The sequence below is a fragment of the Heterodontus francisci genome, unplaced genomic scaffold (genome assembly GCF_036365525.1).
Source record: "Heterodontus francisci isolate sHetFra1 unplaced genomic scaffold, sHetFra1.hap1 HAP1_SCAFFOLD_2361, whole genome shotgun sequence".
In the NCBI taxonomy this organism is placed as follows: domain Eukaryota; kingdom Metazoa; phylum Chordata; class Chondrichthyes; order Heterodontiformes; family Heterodontidae; genus Heterodontus; species Heterodontus francisci.
The window spans coordinates 1-19,417 of record NW_027140860.1 but is presented as its reverse complement, the minus strand read 5'-3'; the positions used below and the strand labels follow the sequence as shown (position 1 = coordinate 19,417).

Genomic DNA, 19,417 nt, shown 5'->3' with positions numbered 1-19,417 from the left:
TGGAAGAACTCCCCTTTGAATAATACCATGGTATGTTTTAATGTGCACCTGAAATGAAACCTTGGTTTAATTTTTCAACAAAAGTATGACATTTTTGAATTACTTTTTCAGTACTGCACTGGAGTTACAACCTGCATTACGTACTTAAATCCCAGAGAAGTACTCAAACCAGAACCTTGTGACCCATAGGTGAAAATACAATGAAATGACCCATAAACCTCCTGTTCCATTAAATTGAAACCAAAGCTTCATATTCCTTCGAATACATGTTATATTGTTAGTGTAAATCTCCCTTGCACAGCATTTTATGTCAATCAGTTCAAAACATTTTTTTTTAAATCACAAAATAATGGTAAACCAGAAGATTACCAACTGAACATCCCAAAGACTAATTTATGTAAACAGACTGGTGTTTGTTGAAAGCCTGCACGTAAAACTTTTCCATTCCTATTGAGATTGCAATTCAGGAAGCATGCCTTTGTGTCAAAATGCCTTCAGAGATTCATCAGGCCAATCACATGTTCTGATCTGCCTGTTCCTAAATCTACATGGTTCAGTGCAGTAGACCAGTGTTAAATTTAAGTCCTGCTGAAAGTTCTGCCTCTCACAGTTACTATCTTACTTTTAACTTGCAGTTAAAAAATTGTTTTAAAGCGTTTGATTGATAGTTACTTTGATCCCTTTTGCAAGATGTTAGCAAAAACTGGAACTAACGAATTCACAATATCAAATATTCAAAACACTTATTTTTAGGACGCTCACTAGCAGCACAGTAGCAGTACTGTGCTCGCAGTACTGCGTAATGCAAACCATCATGTACAATTCAGTACAAATCAGTGAGGAATTTAGTTCTGGAACATTCAGGCCTACGAGATAAATTAAAAAACCTGAACTCATTAGAGTGCAGTTCTCATACCTTTGATACTCGATGTTGCTCCAAGATGAGACTGCACAACCTGTTAACAAAGAATTGGAAATAATTAAAAAGGTATAAGCTCCATAATTTAGTTTGTTGCCTTATAACCAATTCAATTAAGGTCAGCTTAAATGCTAAAAATAAATCCAAAGTTGTAAAGAAAACCTTTCCTGGATGAGACAAACGCAATATTATTCTAACCACATGAATGTTTTAAATGAAAACTTAAAGCTATGCACTCTTTCAATTATACGCTGTTACAGCCAGGTGAGCAGGGGGTCACAGGCTCCCCTCTTGTCCTTCTTCTTACTTGAGCACAACAGGGTTTATTCCTTTTTAAACAGTGGATGATCTTACCACATCAGTGAGTATTTCTCCTTTTACCTTTGTTGTGATTGTAAAAGAACCAATTGGACAGGTTGTCTTGGGTGTAAAGAAGAAAGAGGGGAGTTTATTAAAGTTAACAAAGGAAACCTGATGTAAATAAAAGGAACGAACACACGCACGCACACACGCACACAGGGTTAGAGTCCAAAAAAGTAATACACAGTGCGTGAGGTTGAATGATTCCATGGTATTCCAGATAAAGTTATATTCTGGCTGTTCGAAGTGCACTTTCTGGTTGGCCCACTTGGCTCAGGGTTTTCTTGGAGGCATATTTATAGGTGGCTCTCTTCCCATGGTATCTCTGTCTGTAGCAATCTGTGGGCTTGGAGGGTCCACAGTCACAGACGGTTTTCAAACTGAGAGACGCAGCCCCCAAGCTTTTGCACAGAATGAGTCACTGGCTTTTCTGTCTTTGTCCAAGGGAAACTCCCAGCTTTCAGAGATGCACAGATGGTCACATTACTACTGAAGCATATTCTCTGGAACCATCTAATGAGATTCAAGGTTAGGTAAGTCCATCTCCACAGGCCTCAGAATGCCAATATTTATACTTGGAGGGGTTTCCTCTTTCAAAGTCAATGTGTCGGGATGGCCTTGAATGTCATGCTAATGAAAGCAATCTTAGATAATTCAATCACAAGAGCAAGCCATTGTTTTGGGTACAGGCTCATTAGACATGTGTCTCCTTGGAATGTGTAAGGTGCTCAACTGTAAATTGCGGTGGCCATCTTGACTGCCAGCTTCTTTTTTAAAGTTAACTGTCAGATTTAGTTCCATTAAAAGTTTAATGTAAGCTTCCAACTGATGAATTCTTCTCATAATAAAGGATTAGTCTTCTTTATTACTTGCTGTACCTGCATACCAACTTTTTGTAACTCCTGCACTGGAACACCTATATCCCTCTACACCTCGGAATTCTGCAGTCGTTCTCCATTTAAGTCGTACTCCGATTTTTTATTCTTCCTGACAAAGTGAACAACTTCATATTATCCCACATTATACTCCATCTGTCAGATTTTTGCCCACTCACTCAACCTATCTACAATCGGCCTGCAACCTCATGTCCTCTTCACAACATATTTTCCTACCTATCTATGTGTCAACTTCAAAAGTAGCTACCATACCATTGCTCCCCTCATCTAAGTCAATGATATAAATTGTAAAAAGTTGAGGTCCCAGCATAGACCCCTGCGGGACTCCACTCGTCACATCCTGCCAATCAGAAAAGGACCCATTTATGCATACTCTGTTTTCTCTGCCAGCCAGCCAGCCATTCTTCTATCCATGCTAATATGTTGCTCCCTACACCATGAGCTCCTACTTTGTGCAATAACCTTTTATATGGCACCTTGTCAAATGCCTTCTGGAAATCTAAGTACAGTACCTCAACAGGCTCCCCTTTATACATGGCACATGTTACTCCTTCAAAGAACTCCAATAAATTGGTTAAACATGATTTTCATTTGACAAAACCATGCTGACTATTCCCGATTACCTTGAGTTTTCCTAAGTGCCCAGGTATAACCTCCTTAATGATTGATTCTAACACCTTCCCCATGACAGACGTCAAGCTAACTGGCCTATTGTTACCCGTTTTCTGCCACACCCCGTTCTTGAATAGAGGGGTTATATTTGCTACTTTCTAGTCTGATGGAACCTTTCTAGAATAAAATTACAAATAAAGGATATTGGCCCTGGTGCTAAAATTTTGATAAGACAGATGCAAGGTTTATTTTTGGGAGCCACACCTGCAAGTGGCTCTGACAATGCATAGTTGCTTTATTCATTGCTCTTTTGATACGTGTTACTAAAACAATACCCCACTTAGCTAGGAACAGGAATGTAGCAATCATGTTTAATGAAATATACAATTCAGCTTACCAAGTGTTAAGATAGCAGATATTTTAAAGCAGCTAAGTATTTAATATCTATATGATAGCAAGTAAGGGATGAATAGCAGAATTGTTTAAAGTCCCTTTTGTGTTTAGGGCCTGCATGGTGTTACAACCGTACATACACAAACAGTAAATCATACAAACATATCGTCCTGGATTTTGCAGTTGTAACAATGGCAAAACTATCCGCGTTCACTGACATTACAACTGTGAAACTGTCAGCAACTTCTGGCATCTGCACATGCGCAGTTAGATGCAAAAATCCAGAACTTGCTGTCGGTGATGCCCTGCTTCTCCACAGGTTGTGGTGTTCAAATCATCAAGTCCCACTATGGAAATCTTAAGAACACACTTGCACTGACATGAACTTCCACTTTTTATGCTCTAATCTCATTGTAAAAACCTACAAAACGTACACCTTGCTGAATGAGGTGTAGCTGAGTTTTAATAGCACACAGATCCATAACCTGTGGCCTTGAACAACTAATTTTATATTTGTGCAATGGCAAATTTCTTCAGTATGATAAAAATTCTATAGGTTTTCAATATAATGATTTTTTAACATGTATAATATTTCAGCTTGCATCTTAATCCCATGTATATATGCCAGTCTTTATTGTACTCTCTGTAAAATGATTAAAAAGTGAAGGATAACCAGTGCATTTTACTTCCTGGTTTGCTGTCTCTGAGAATTCTTCAATGTGATTGGCTGCTTGACCTGCTTGATGACATCTTTGTTGCTGGATGCCAAAAATCCCCTAATATTGGTGAGAGATTCAAATTAACTTCAGAAAGTGGGAAAATCCACGCCACAGAGATCGCAAGATCTGTGTGGGGAACATTCTTCCAGATCGGCGGCAATCACTTTTCCACTGACCGCAAAATATGGGCCACATAACCAAAACATCTGATGTCTTGCCACGCCTCCTTGATTTATTCTTGACCACAAAAAAACTACCCATAACACAATGTCACAGGCAACTAATTTAACAGGATCACTTTTTGCTGTCCTAATAGAGTGCTGTTGAATAATTTAATCTGTATCGCTTTTGACAGTTTTTAAAGTTGAATGTTGCAAAGGCATCTAAAGAGGAAAATGTGAAATCTCATTATGTGTCACCCTCACAGAGGGAACAGTGATGAAATATGAAATGAACTGGGGGAATTATGAAATAAAAGTGAACTGTTGAACTAAGCTACAAGAAGATGGACATTTTGTTACCTGGCAACATGGAGCGAGAGGTCAGGTGACTCCCCTCCTGTACTGCCAAACAACATGTTTGCCTGTTGAAGACAGGACCAATATTAACATCTGGAATCGCCTTGAGGAGACACACTGACATGTAAAACAGCCAATTCCATGCTAACAGCTCCTATAATGAAAAATTGGGCTAGCAAAGGCTTTTGCAGATTGACTTTGAAACCAAGCCCCAGAAAATGTGTTAAATAACAGCTATTTATCAAAATGGACCAGATTCAGACACCATTATGTAACAGTGGTCCCCACATTCTGGGACATTGAAGGAGTGACGGAAAGGAGTGACGGAAAGGAAAGGAAAGGAGTGACGGAAAGGAGTGACGGAAAGGAAAGGAAAGGAGTGACGGAAAGGAGTGACGGAAAGGAAAGGAAAGGAGTGACGGAAAGGAGTGACGGAAAGGAAAGGAAAGGAGTGACGGAAAGGAGTGACGGAAAGGAAAGGAAAGGAAAGGAAAGGAGTGACGGAAAGGAGTGACGGAAAGGAGTGACGGAAAGGAAAGGAAAGGAGTGACGGAAAGGAAAGGAAAGGAGTGACGGAAAGGAAAGGAAAGGAGTGACGGAAAGGAAAGGAAAGGAGTGACGGAAAGGAAAGGAAAGGAGTGACGGAAAGGAAAGGAAAGGAGTGACGGAAAGGAAAGGAAAGGAGTGACGGAAAGGAAAGGAAAGGAGTGACGGAAAGGAAAGGAAAGGAGTGACGGAAAGGAAAGGAAAGGAGTGACGGAAAGGAAAGGAAAGGAGTGACGGAAAGGAAAGGAAAGGAGTGACGGAAAGGAAAGGAAAGGAGTGACGGAAAGGAAAGGAAAGGAGTGACGGAAAGGAAAGGAAAGGAGTGACGGAAAGGAAAGGAAAGGAGTGACGGAAAGGAAAGGAAAGGAGTGACGGAAAGGAAAGGAAAGGAGTGACGGAAAGGAAAGGAAAGGAGTGACGGAAAGGAAAGGAAAGGAGTGACGGAAAGGAAAGGAAAGGAGTGACGGAAAGGAAAGGAAAGGAGTGACGGAAAGGAAAGGAAAGGAGTGACGGAAAGGAAAGGAAAGGAGTGACGGAAAGGAAAGGAGTGACGGAAAGGAAAGGAGTGACGGAAAGGAAAGGAGTGACGGAAAGGAAAGGAGTGACGGAAAGGAAAGGAGTGACGGAAAGGAAAGGAGTGACGGAAAGGAAAGGAGTGACGGAAAGGAAAGGAGTGACGGAAAGGAAAGGAGTGACGGAAAGGAGTGACGGAAAGGAAAGGAGTGACGGAAAGGAGTGACGGAAAGGAAAGGAGTGACGGAAAGGAGTGACGGAAAGGAAAGGAGTGACGGAAAGGAGTGACGGAACGGAAAGGAAAGGAGTGACGGAAAGGAGTGACGGAACGGAAAGGAAAGGAGTGACGGAACGGAAAGGAAAGGAGTGACGGAAAGGAAAGGAAAGGAGTGACGGAAAGGAAAGGAAAGGAGTGACGGAAAGGAAAGGAAAGGAGTGACGGAAAGGAAAGGAAAGGAGTGACGGAAAGGAAAGGAAAGGAGTGACGGAAAGGAAAGGAAAGGAGTGACGGAAAGGAAAGGAAAGGAGTGACGGAAAGGAAAGGAAAGGAGTGACGGAAAGGAAAGGAAAGGAGTGACGGAAAGGAAAGGAAAGGAGTGACGGAAAGGAAAGGAAAGGAGTGACGGAAAGGAAAGGAAAGGAGTGACGGAAAGGAAAGGAAAGGAGTGACGGAAAGGAAAGGAAAGGAGTGACGGAAAGGAAAGGAAAGGAGTGACGGAAAGGAAAGGAAAGGAGTGACGGAAAGGAAAGGAAAGGAGTGACGGAAAGGAAAGGAAAGGAGTGACGGAAAGGAAAGGAAAGGAGTGACGGAAAGGAAAGGAAAGGAGTGACGGAAAGGAAAGGAAAGGAGTGACGGAAAGGAAAGGAAAGGAGTGACGGAAAGGAAAGGAAAGGAGTGACGGAAAGGAAAGGAAAGGAGTGACGGAAAGGAAAGGGGTGACGGAAAGGAAAGGGGTGACGGGAAGGGGTGACGGGAAGGGGTGACGGGAAGGGGTGACGGGAAGGGGTGACGGGAAGGGGTGACGGGAAGGGGTGACGGGAAGGGGTGACGGGAAGGGGTGACGGGAAGGAGTGACGGGAAGGAGTGACGGGAAGGAGTGACGGGAAGGAGTGACGGGAAGGAGTGACGGGAAGGAGTGACGGGAAGGAGTGACGGGAAGGAGTGACGGGAAGGAGTGACGGGAAGGAGTGACGGGAAGGAGTGACGGGAAGGGAAGGGAAGGAGTGACGGGAAGGGAAGGGAAGGGAAGGAAGGAAGGGAGAGTGAAATCAAATCCAGCCAGACAAGCTGTGAGATCAATCCAGCTAAGCAAGGAGTCTTTCCAGCGCCATCTTCAAACTACTGAGAAGAGAACTGGTGAGGTGACCTTGAAAACTTCCCATCTGAGAAAGTGAACCAGGACTTTCACCACCAACTTCGGACTGCGTTTGAACCAAATACGTCTGCAACACTTCATCAACTGCAAGACAAGGAACATTCAGGCCTGCAATGATGTTAAATTCCTCCCAGAAAACCCAGAAGGTTTCAAAGTGAACTCCTTTTACAACAATCGGACTCTAATTGCATGCTACCCTCTACTCTCTACCTTTTCTTGTTTGTGTGCATGTGTGTAAATATGCGAGTGGGTGAGGTTGCGAACATTTGTGGGTAGTACTTTCATAAACAGTTACCTTTCTTTTTAAACACAGGAAAAAACCTGTTGTTTATTTACCCCTTAAAATACTCAGGGACTAGAACACTAACTATTTTTTAAAAAAATTATCTGTGGTCAGTTGAAAGGTGAAAAGTGGAAGTCACCCACACCATTTCCCACCTATCTGTAATATTATGGCATAATTACGTGTTGCTGTAATGTAAATTTCATTATGTACCAAGAGCTGATACAAGTTCTATATATCTGCTGAGTTCATTTCTCATGTCATCTTTGTTCCTTCGGCTTGTACTTCAACATAACTGCCAACATTTCTACACCCCATTCATGTGGGAGAGCCCCAAAATGCATGGCATATTATCGCTTCTGTTCATGCACTGAAGCATCACTCTTGTGTGGTGATATGAAAAACATTATAGGGCGATTTAAGGATGATTTAGCAGGTCTAACAGTACGAACAAAGGCCAAAACACCAACTGTCCGTGCAAAATGTGGTTAACCACACCCAATTATCTCTGTTCTATTAATGATATAAGGTTTTTGCTTCCTCTATTCTCCCTCAAACACCCAAGACTTGATCGCTCTCTGTGTCAAGAAGTTCTTCACATTAGCTGCAAAGTTCTTTTTACCAAAATGTAACCTATACCTCTTTGTTCTAGTATACTGGCAAACCCTGAAGTAATGTTCTTTACTAACGTTGTTTAATGTCTTGTATATGTCTAAAAGGTCTTTTTGCAGTCATGTCCTTGCCCGAAACGTAATTCTGTGACATGGGGGATTAACTTCATGGCTCATCACTGCACTGACTGCACAGTTTGAATGTTTCCCTTATGCACTGGTGCCAAAACGGAACACAGTATTTAAGGTGAGGTCTGGTCTTTGCACTTCAGTTTTAGCATGACTTCATTGAACATGCTCAACTGATGTAACATAAAATGATTTGCTATGTTAACTAACTTGTACAAAACACAGGATAAATGAATATATGGTTAAGAACACAACTAGAGATTACAAGGATCAATGGAAGCATAAATGATTGATAGAGCACTATGATTTCAGTTCTGGTGAACTGTAGAAACATTATCTGTAGAATACAGCTGGAAGGATCATAGTAGCCATCTCATTCCATTATTTTCTGCTATCGCAGGTAGTATTTCACATTTGAAGCCTCAGCAACATTGTAAAGCAACAACTCATTCTAATGTTGTAACTTTTATGTTTATCTCTTGTCAACTGCAAGTTAGTCTGATCTTCTTTCAAATTCAGGTTAAAAAACACGGAAATCAGCTCCAGGCAAATGCCTGTTTTCTCCAATCAAAACCAAAACAGAATGTTCATTAGAAAGCGATTGATTTAAATCAGTAAAGCAATTTTGGCAAGGTCAAAAAAAAATTCTTTTCGGTAAATACCTAAAAACTGTATTCACAAAATCTAAGGCTAACTGAAGTTGAACAAGCATCAGGAGTGACATCATCAATGCTTCTACACTGATGGTGGTGCGAAAGGGGATAAGCAGTTCTGTGCATCGCCTAACAACTGCAGTGCCCCAACACTGATGTGTCTTAACATTCTCAGGTTTAACACTAATTTTTGAAACATTCGAACAGGAGGAAGCCATTTAGTATTTATAATGCTGCTCCAGTTGAGTTTCTGGTTAATGGTAACCCCCAGGATGTTGATAGCGGGGAATTCAGTGATGGTAATGTCATTGAATGTCAAGGGGAGATGGTTAGATTCTCTCTTGTTGGAGATGGTCATTGCCTGGCACTTGAATGGCGCAAATGTTATTTGCCACTTATCAGCCCAAGCCTAAATGTTGCCCAGGTCTTGCTGCATATTCACATGGACTGCTTCAGTATATGAGGAGTTGCAAATGGTATTGAACATTGTGTGATCATCCCCACTTCAGACCTTATGGTGGAAGGTAGGTCATGGATGAAGCAGCTGAAGATGGTTGGATCTAGGATACTACCCTGAGGAACTCCTGCAGCGCTGTCCTGGGACTGAGATGATTGACCTCCAACAACCACAACCATCTTCCTTTGTGCTAGGTATGACTCCAACCAGTGGAGAATTTTCCCCCGATTCCCACTGACTTCAATTTTGCTAGAGCTGCTTGATGGCAGAATCATTTAAGTGCTGCCTTGATGTCAAGGGCAGTCACTTCACCTCACCTCTCGAGTTCAGCTCTTTCGTTCACATTTGGACCAAGGCTGAAATTAGGTCAGGAGCTGAGTGGCCCTGGTGGAACCCGAAGCATCAGTGAGCAGGTTATTGCTGGATAAGTGTCACTTGATAGCACCGTCAACAACACCTTCCGTCACTTTGCTGATGATCGAGAGGATGCTGATGGGGTGGTAAATAGCCGGATTAGATTTATCCTGCGTTTTGTGAACAGACATACCTACGCAATGTTCCATATTGTCGGGTAGATGACAGTGCTGTAGCTGTACTGGTACAGCTTGGCTAGGGATGCGGTTAGTTCTGGAGCACAAGTCTTATGTATTATTGCCGGGATGTTGTCAGGGTCCATTGTCTTTGCAGTATCCAGCATCTTCAGCCGTTTCTTGATATCACGTGAAGTGACTTGAACTGGCTGAAGTCTGGCATCTGTAATGCTGGGGACCTCAGCGGGAGGTTATCAATCTCAGATTTAAAATTAATAATTTACTCAGCATCAACTGCTGTTTTTGGAAGTAAGTTCCAAACTTCTAACATTCTGTGTGTGAAGAAGTGCTTTCATAATTTCACTTCTGAATGATCTGGCGCTAATTCTTAAGACTATGCCCCCAGTCAGAGATTCACCAATCAGTGAAAGTAGTTTTTCTCTATATACCTTTCTAATTCCATTAATATCTTGAAAACTTCAAACAATTCACCCCTTCACTTCCTAAATTCCAGGGAATACAATCCTAGTTTTTTTTTAAATCTCTCCTACCAGCTTAACCGTTGGAGTCCAGGTATCATTCTAGTAAATATACACAGCATTTCCTCTAAAGACAATACATCCTTCCTAAGATGTGGTGCCCAGAACTGCTCATAGTACTCCAGGTGTGGTCTAAGCAGGGTGTGGTATAGCTGAAGCCTGCCTTCTACCGCTTTGTATTATAGCCCTCTAGATATAAAGGCCAGCATTCGATTTGCCTTCTGGATTATTTTCTGTACTATCCATGACATTTTAATGATCTATGTAAATGGAACCCCAAGTCTCTTTGGGCTTCCACAGTTTCTAGTTTTTCACCATTTTGAAGTACTTTGTTCTATCTGTTTTAGGTCCAAAGTGGATGACCTCACATTGGCCTACACAGCGGCACAGTGGCGCAGTGGTTAGCACTGCTGCCTCACAGCTCCAGGGACCCGGGTTCGATTCTGGGTACTGCCTGTGTGGAGTTTGCAAGTTCTCCCTGTGTCTGCGTGGGTTTTCTCCGGGTGCTCCAGTTTCCTCCCACAAGCCAAAAGACTTGCAGGTAGGTAAATTGGCCATTATAAATTGTCACTAGTATAGGTAGGTGGTAGGGAAATATAGGGACAGGTGGGGATGTTTGGTAGGAATATGGGATTAGTGTAGGATTAGTATAAATGGGTGGTTGATGGTCGGCACAGACTCGGTGGGCCGAAGGGCCTGTTTCAGTGCTGTATCTCTAATCTAAAACTGAAATCCATTTGCCACAGTTTTGCCCATTTGCTTAGTCTATTAATATCTCAGCAATTTTATATTTCTATCTATAATGCTTACAACGCTGCCTAACTTTGTGTCACCAGAAAACTTGAATATGTGGCTTTCTCTCCCATCGCCTAAGTTGTTAATAAATACGGTGAATAGTTGAAGCTCCAACACAGATCCTTGCAGGTCACCACTAGTCACATCCTGTCAATTAACAGTACCTGCACATTATCCCGACTGTTTCCTGCTGCTCGGCTAATTTCCTAACCAATTTGCTGTCAACTCCCTGAACGTCAACTCTAGCTAACATACTTTTTTCAGGAGGGTAATCATCTAGAACATGTTCATAGCCATCCCTCAATTTTGATCTTAAAGCTGTTGTGTTCAGGTAGTTTTCAACATGCAACTGGAGAACTACAAAACACGTACCACAAAAGATGACAACCTAACAATTTTCCAGATTCAATACATAATTATGTTGACTGTTATCAGGATGCGTTGATGCGCAGTATTAACATTGTAATTAAAATGTTAATTTATTAAAGACACTTTGTCTCATTTTAACACAGTAGTTGTCTTGACTCTAGGGACAAGTAAACTGATTTAGTGGATGCATGGTTTCCAGACCTTGTTTATATGTGGAGAATCTAATTTAATCTCGAATACCATCAAGAGAAAAAAATTATAATCCAAGAGCAAATTACTCTATTTTTGCTTGATCCTGATTTTTCCCTACTTTGCCAAATATGCCATTTTTGAGTCTAGACTCAGTGATACTCTGATGACACACCTTAACTTAAATGCTGTACTTAGTAAATTTGTGAAAAGCAATTTTGAAAGTTGTTTGAAAAGTGAAACGAGGAAAATGCTAAGCACAAGTGTTTCTAATTCCTTTGATTTGAAATTTAAAGTTGTGTTTTTGGTATGTAGCTCCTTTATTTTGCAGGACTAAATCCTTTTCAGCAAAAGTTCTGATTGTTGGCAACAAAACTGCTGTTTTGATATCTGACTACAAAAACTTGGAATCTAAGCAAAAAAGAAATAACACTTTTAAGCAGCAGTCACTGCCCGCAGCAACAATGCGTTAAAAGTACCTGGTGGTTGCTGTCCAAACCAGCGTAGGAATTACGTGAACTGCAGCCAACTGGAGGAGTAGCTTCTCGTACAAACTCAGTCATCTCTATTCCACCTCCTGGATCACTGTAAATTAAATACAAGCAACTGAGAAATCTGAAAACAACTAAAGAGAAATTATGTCAATAATGCTCTTGTCAAGTCATGTTTTGATGAAAACTTGTCTACATGACTGCAACGTATACTTTGCAAAATTATAGTTCACTTTGGTATCCTGCCAATATTTATCCTTCAGCCAACGTCATTAAAACAGATTGTCAGGTCATTATCACAATGCTGCTTGTGGGACCTTGCTACGCACAAATTGCTGACTATGTTTCCTACATTACAGCAACAGCAACTGCACTTCAAGAGTTCTTCATTGGCTGGAAAGTACTTTGGGATGTTGTCCGGTGATGTAAGAGACTAGATAAAAGCAAGTTTGTACTTTGTTCCATCCTTCCTTTATTTCTATCCATCAAAAAAACCACTCTTGACTTCTCTGTCCTTGCTAATTACCACCCCACCTCCAACCTCCCTTTACACTCCAAATTCCTTAAACAAATTGTCACCTCCCAAATCTGTGCCCGGCTTTTTTGCAATTCCATGTTTGAATTCCTCCAATCCCATTTCCAGTCCCGCAACAGTACTCAAACAGCCCTAACAGAATTGTAATACAGTAGTACGAGATGGTGAGGAGACCACTTGGCCCTTCAAGTCTGCATCAGTTCCTACAAAGAGCAATCTAGTTAGTCCCATTCCCCTACTCTTTCCCCATATCCATGCAACTTCAAGTATTGAACCAATTCCCTTTTGAAAGTTACGATTAAATCTAGTTCCACTAGCCTATCAGGCAGTGCATTCCAAATCCAACCCACCCTTTACATAAAAAAGGTCTTTCCTCATGTCGCCTCTAGTTCTTCTGCCAATCACCTTAAATCTGTGCCCTATGTTATTGATCCTTAAGCCATTGGAAATAGTTACTCTTTATTTACTCTATCTAAAGCCTTTATGATTTTAACCATCTATTATCAAAGTCACAAGTAAGAGTATGTTTCTGTAACCATCGAAAACTCGCCCTCCATCCTTCTCAACGTGCCTGTAGCCTTTAATACAGTTGACAACGCCATCCTCCGATGCTTCTCTTTCGTCGTTCAGCTGGGTGAGACTTTCCTCACCTGATTTCATTCTCATCTATCCCATCATAGCCAGAGAATCACCTGCAATGGCTTCTCTTCCCATTCTCACATTGTTAACTCTCAAGTCCACTGAAGATCTATCTTTGGCCCCCTTCTATTCCTCATTTACATGCTGCCACTCAGTGACATCATCCAAAAACATGTCAGGTTCCACATGTATGCCGACAATAACCAGCACTACCTCACAACCTATGTCTTGAACCCTCCACTGTCTTTGATTTGCCACACTGCTTCTTCAACATCCAATACTTGATGAGAGGAAATTTCCTCCAACCAAATATTGGGAACACTTGTCATTGTTCCCTACCACAGCCTTTGTTCTCCGGCCACAGCCTCCATTCCTCTCCAGGGCAACTGTCTGAGGCTGAACCAAACTGTTCACAACCTTGGGCGGCACAGTGGTTAGCACCAACGACCCGGGTTCTGTTCTGGGTACTGCCTGTGCGGAGTTTGCAAGTTCTCCCTGTGACGGCGTGGGTTTCCTCCGGGTGCCTCCCACACGCCAAAGACTTGTGGGTTGATAGGTATATTGACCATTGTAAAAATTGCCCCAGGTGGTAGGAGAATTGAGGGAAGGTGGGGATGTGAGAGAGAAAAATTGGATTAATGTAGGATTAGTATAAATGGGTGGTTGATGGTCGGACTCAGTGGGCCGAAGGGCCTGTTTCGGTGCTGTATCTCTCTATGACTCTATACATGACCCTGAGGTGAGCTTTCATCGACGTATTCACTCCAACACGAAGACTGCATGCTACCACCTCGGTAATATCACCTTGCTCCACCTTTACCTAAGCTCATCTGCTGCTGAAACCATCATCCATACGTTCATTACCACTAGACTCAACTATTTGAATGCGCTCCTGGCCAGCTTCCCATCTTTGACCATATATAAACTTAAGCTCATCCATACCTCTGCTGTTTGTATTCTAACTTGCACCAAGTCCCATTCACACTTAGCCCGAGCTCACTGATTCACACTGGCTCCCATTCCAGCAACACCTCAATTTTAACATGTTCATCCTTGTTTTCAAATCCCTCCACAGCCTCACCCCTCCCTACTTGTGTAATCTCTCCAAACCTTCTAACACTCAGAAGTCTCCACGCTCCTTCAATTCTGAATCCTTGCGCACTCCCAATTTTCAGCATCCCACCGTTGGCAACCATATCTTCAGCTGCCAAGGCCCTACACTCTAGAATTCCCTCCATAAACCTCTCTGCTTCACTACATCTCTCTCCTTCATTAAGACACTCGGTAAAACCTATCTCTTTGACCACGCTTTTGGTCATCTATCCTAATATCTCTTGATGTGGCTCCATGTCAACTTTTGTTTGATATCACTCCTGAGAAGTGCTTTGGGATGTTTTACAATGTTGAAGATGCTGCACAAGTGCAAGATGTTGTTGCTTTTGCTGTTGTAGTAAAATAACAAAATCAAAGACAAATTCTAACATGGAAACAGGCTATTCAGCCCGATCAGTCAGTGTTGATGTTTATTCTCTGCACGGGCAGTAGATCTAATTCCATGTGCCCCTGTCCCTTTAACACCCTTTGCTTCAACCACCCATCTAACCTATTCTTAAATGTCGACATAGTCACTGCTCTATTTAACAACTCTGATAAAAGATTATGAGGTTGTGGAATGCGCCTTGTAAAAAAAAGTTTTTCCAGCACTCTGTCCTAAATCCCTTACATTTGAATTTATGACCATGCCCCCCTTTTCACCTCAATCACCAGCAACAACGGTTTCTGTCTATTTTGTCCCTAACTTGATTAATACTAAACATCACCCCCAATCTCAGTTCAAATGAAAGCACACACAACTCCAACTGCAGTCTTCCTAAAGTTTTCCATAAATGCTGTAACAAGTATCTATTTGTATATTCTGTATGTTTTGCCATAAAATCCAGTATTCCATTACTTTTTTTTTTACAGCCTTATTCACTTGAGGCGCTGCTGTTAATGTATTGTGAACTGCACCTCAAAATTACACTGCTCTTCCAAATCTGCATTCATTCAAAATATAAACAGTACTTTCAGTATTCACCGAAACACATTACTTCACACTTCCTGACACTGAATTCTATCTGTCACTTTTTCACCCAATTCACTATCAATAATCCCCCGCAGCTTCCTTTGGTCCTCAGAATTATTCACTATGCCTTCTGTTTTAGTATTACGTACAAATTTGGAGGTCACAGCTTCAAGCCATATATTCAAATAATTAATGTATATAAAGAGACCCCTATAGAACACCACTAGTCTCATCCAACCACTTTGAGAAACTGCCCTCAATTATACTCTCCACTCCATCCTAACCATTCTTTATCCAATTTGCTATCCTTCCCCTAATTCCTTACCCCTTAATCTCAAGTTCCCTCCCATATGGTGCCATCTGAAAAGGAAATCAGGGGCGAACTCTTTCTGTAAAAAGTAATTCCCCTCAGCTCTCACTGCAGGCAAAAAAATGAAAATACCATTTGGAGAGAGCCTCAATTTTTATTTTCAGCCTTAAGAAGTCACCTATTTGTCCTTTACTTCCCTCCCAATTCCGTGCTCCAGCCCACTGGGCTGGAGCAACTTTAGTCATTTTAATATGAACTGGCACTTCAAGGTCCCTGATAATGATTTGAAGCATGAAAACACCAAACATAAATAGGCAGTGATTTTTTTTTCTCAAAAAAATTGGCAAAGCATTCTAATATCCTTCAACTGTTTAATTTGCAAACATTTTAATATAATATACAATACAAGCTGTAGAATGACCCAATAATGAACTGCAAGTTATTTCTTAACAAACCTGCAGCAATGGCAATACACTTGCTAATTTTCATTGTGAATATCATCTGGCATCTATGTGGAAAACACATACAGCTACTCAGTAAGGCAAACAAACCAAATAATTATACACCACATAGAACTTCTTTTGTAACCCTTCCCATGCACAAGTTATACACACTTGATTCCAACAAGACTCTCAAGTTTGTTGCTGAATGAGCAGCTGTGCTCCCAACCTCTGCCATTACCTCGATTAGTAGGATGGTAGGAGGTATAAACTGTTAGCTTGACAGGATGTGCCGATCCAATATTTGCACAGAAATGTCACAGCTGTCAATCTGCATTTTTCTGAGCACAAACTTATTGCTCAAAGTGGGGGTAACCGACCCTCCATTGCCCCACTTTATGATACCAAGTATTAGTTACAATGCTCAACATCACCAAGTTGTCCCTGAATAAACCACAAACAATATTTTTTAAATTGCCAATTATACACTGCACACGTTTATTAAACAAAGGCTGATTTAATCTGGGAAGGATTCTCAAAGTTGCTTAAATTTTGAGAGCATGAACATCCTCAGGTTCCAAATTCCTTATATGTAATAGTGCCATTGTAGGATAGGTGTAAAGCAGAAATTAGGCGCTTTCACATGAGCAGAGGTTGAAGGTGGGAGGTGTGGTGGGAGTGGGGAATCATGGGACCAGGTTATCATGGGCCATTTTCACACACCTCCTTGTGCCCAGCTTGACAGCATTGGTAGAGGTCTGGCAGCTTGTCCTCTTGGCAGGTGAAGGTGCATGGCAGGGAAAATCTGTGCAGGGAAAAGGGGAGAAAAACAAATTACAAAACACAGCGGATCAAGCTTCTTCTGTCGTGGTTTAATGATGTAATTTGAAACCTCTGAATTTTAAAGAAAAAACCCACTTTCATTTATCTAGCACCTTTCATGACCTCAGGTCGTCCCTTCGCCCTTCACAGCCAATGAAGTACTTCTGAGGTTTTAACATAAGGAAACTGCAAGATCATGGCTTGATAACCTGTTTTAGTAACATTGGTTGAGGGATAGATGCTGGCCAAGACACCAGAGGAACTCCACTGCTAATCCTCAAATAGTGCTACGTCCACTGACTAGGGCAGACATGGCCTCGGTTTAAAGTCTCATCTGAAAGTGGGCGCGTCCAAGAGTGCAGCATTCCCTTAATCCTGCATTTAAGTATCAAACGACATGCACAAGTCTCTGAAGTGGAGCTTGAACCCATGGCTTTCTTACTCAGAGGCAAGAGCACTACTTCTGAATTAAGGCTAACTGTGGAAGCAATTAGTAACTTCAAAATCTAAGTGGTATCCAATGTTTTTGGCAACGTGAAATACTTAGGCTGACAGAGGGAAGCAACTATTCAGTTATTGCTTCTACAGCAGGTGGAAAAACAGGATCGAATTACATACAGTGGAATACAATCCTGACTTATACTACCACAGTCTTTGGTTTGAATCCAGGCCAGACTGATGGGATACAAATCTGGCTCCAACAGCTGGAAAGATTTGAAGTGAAATGAGTTTATGGTGTCGGGGAGACGGGCATAGGGAACCATGGGATATCTGGCATAACTCAGGTCCCTGTAACTTGAGAAAGCTTGCCTGCTCAACGCATCAATTATGTGAATATCTAATCAGAAGGTAACGAGCTCAGGAGGGAGATACCCAAATCCTATGAATAGCCTAAGAATCCTATGAATAGGGTAATCAAGAGTTTGACAAGGTGAATAATATAACCAAGGCAGGATGAGATCAGGGAAAGCAATAGATGGGAGATGATGTAATTAAGAAACAGTTTACCAAGTAAACCCCCTGTGTATAAAATGACGACTGGAACAATGTACTAGCAGAACCCCTACAATCATTCGTGAGAGGAGGACTTCTCCTTGCATGCTCGTAAATAAGGATCGCTCGTTAGTACAAGACATCCGACTCTCGGGGCATTTTTGGGTACCGGGGCAAGCCCTCACCCTTACATTTGGCGTAGTCAGAAGGATATACCACTTCGGGACCGCGACAGTGAGGAGACCAAAGGGAGAGTACCTTTTACTTTACCACCCATAGCTAGGAAAGGTCTGCCTCACAGTTGTGGGACTGGTACTTTAATTGGGTATCAAAGAACCAACGCCTGGAGACTCGAGTGCCGAGTGATCAAAGCGCACAGCAGGGTAGTATGTCACACGAGTTGACAGAAACCGGGCAGAGAGCTGCGCTGAGAAAGCCGCATTGCAGAACCACATAGTAGATGAAGCCACGCAGGGGATCTAAAGGTAACCTGAAAGCTGTTACCACACAGGAGACCGCGCTGAGAGAGACCACAAAGCAGACCTTCACAGGAGGTCGAGCTGCACAGGGGATTTAAAGGTTATCCCATAGGTCCATATACCACGTAGGGGATTTTAAGGACATCCCGCAGGTCAATACCGCCCAGGGGATTAAAAGGGCATCCTACAGGTCAACACCGCTCAGGCAGACCACACTCTGACAGAATGACCAATAGTGCAGAAGGTCTAGATTGGGGATCGGAGGGGTCCCTTACCAGGTTTACAGCAGATGAGAACTTGATCAGTAAAATGAAAAAAAGATAGGTGGAAATCTAATGACCACCCCCCCCCCCCCACCCCAACCTGCCCCCACCCCACCCCAACCTGCCCCCACCCCCAGAAGAACAGAAAGCATGGCAGAAGGGCCAAAAAAAAGGTCTGAAGGATAAGACAATTAGGATCAGAATCAATTCTTATATGGGACTCTCCCGGTGAGTGCACAAACATTTCCAAAAGCAGAAACAAATTAACAGCCCGTCCAGAAACAAGTCCAGAGATAGAAACAAGTTTCAGGAAACGATAGGTAGAAATTACATTGGAATTACCACAGAAGTTTAAAATGCTGTTAAAAAGACAAAAGAAGAAAAACTTGTGTGTGTGTGTGTGTGTGTGTGTGTCAGTCTATGTTGGTGTTTGGTCTCTTTGTGTGTTCAGAAATTGTTGAATGGTAAATGTGAATGTATGTGAAGCGTCTGAGTGAAGTTGTATTAAATTGGTGCAAGTTAAAAGAAGAAGCTAGAAGAAGTTATGATAAAGAGGAGTGTTTAAGTTATTAGAAAGGATTGCTTTCTAACTTGCTTTGTTTGGTGGTAGTGAAATTTATAGGGTGGGTCCGGGTTGTACAGATTTCAGACAACCTTGTCGGTGAAGCAGAACAGTAGATGCAGGGGTCCACATGTAAAGACAGATAAATTAAAGCAGTCTGGCTGTTGGTGTATCAGGCTAAGTGAAAGCAGCAGAAGGAAAAGCGTGGACAGTCAGAGTTAGAATTGAGTAAATTGAGAAAAGAGAAGATAGGTGTGCCATAGTTGACAGGACAAAGAGTCAATTACAGAAAGAAAGGGATAAACGAGAGGAGGAACGACTCAGACATAAAAGAGACAACTCGGTGGGCCGGAAAAGTGGAATTCCTGAAGGCATATTGTGCTGATTATAGCAAGGGAAAGGGAAAAGAGG

The 19,417-nt window shown here is 42.0% G+C and overlaps 1 long non-coding RNA gene across 1 annotated transcript; it reads right to left on the bottom strand.

The window, feature by feature from the left end:
- Window positions 1-915: 915 nt before the first annotated feature.
- LOC137361278 (uncharacterized) lies at window positions 916-16,693 on the bottom strand. The gene is made up of 3 exons (XR_010972138.1): window positions 16,611-16,693; window positions 11,887-11,992; window positions 916-956 (listed from the first exon to the last, which is right to left on the bottom strand). It is a non-coding gene; the product is annotated as an uncharacterized lncRNA (long non-coding RNA).
- Window positions 16,694-19,417: the final 2,724 nt, after the last annotated feature.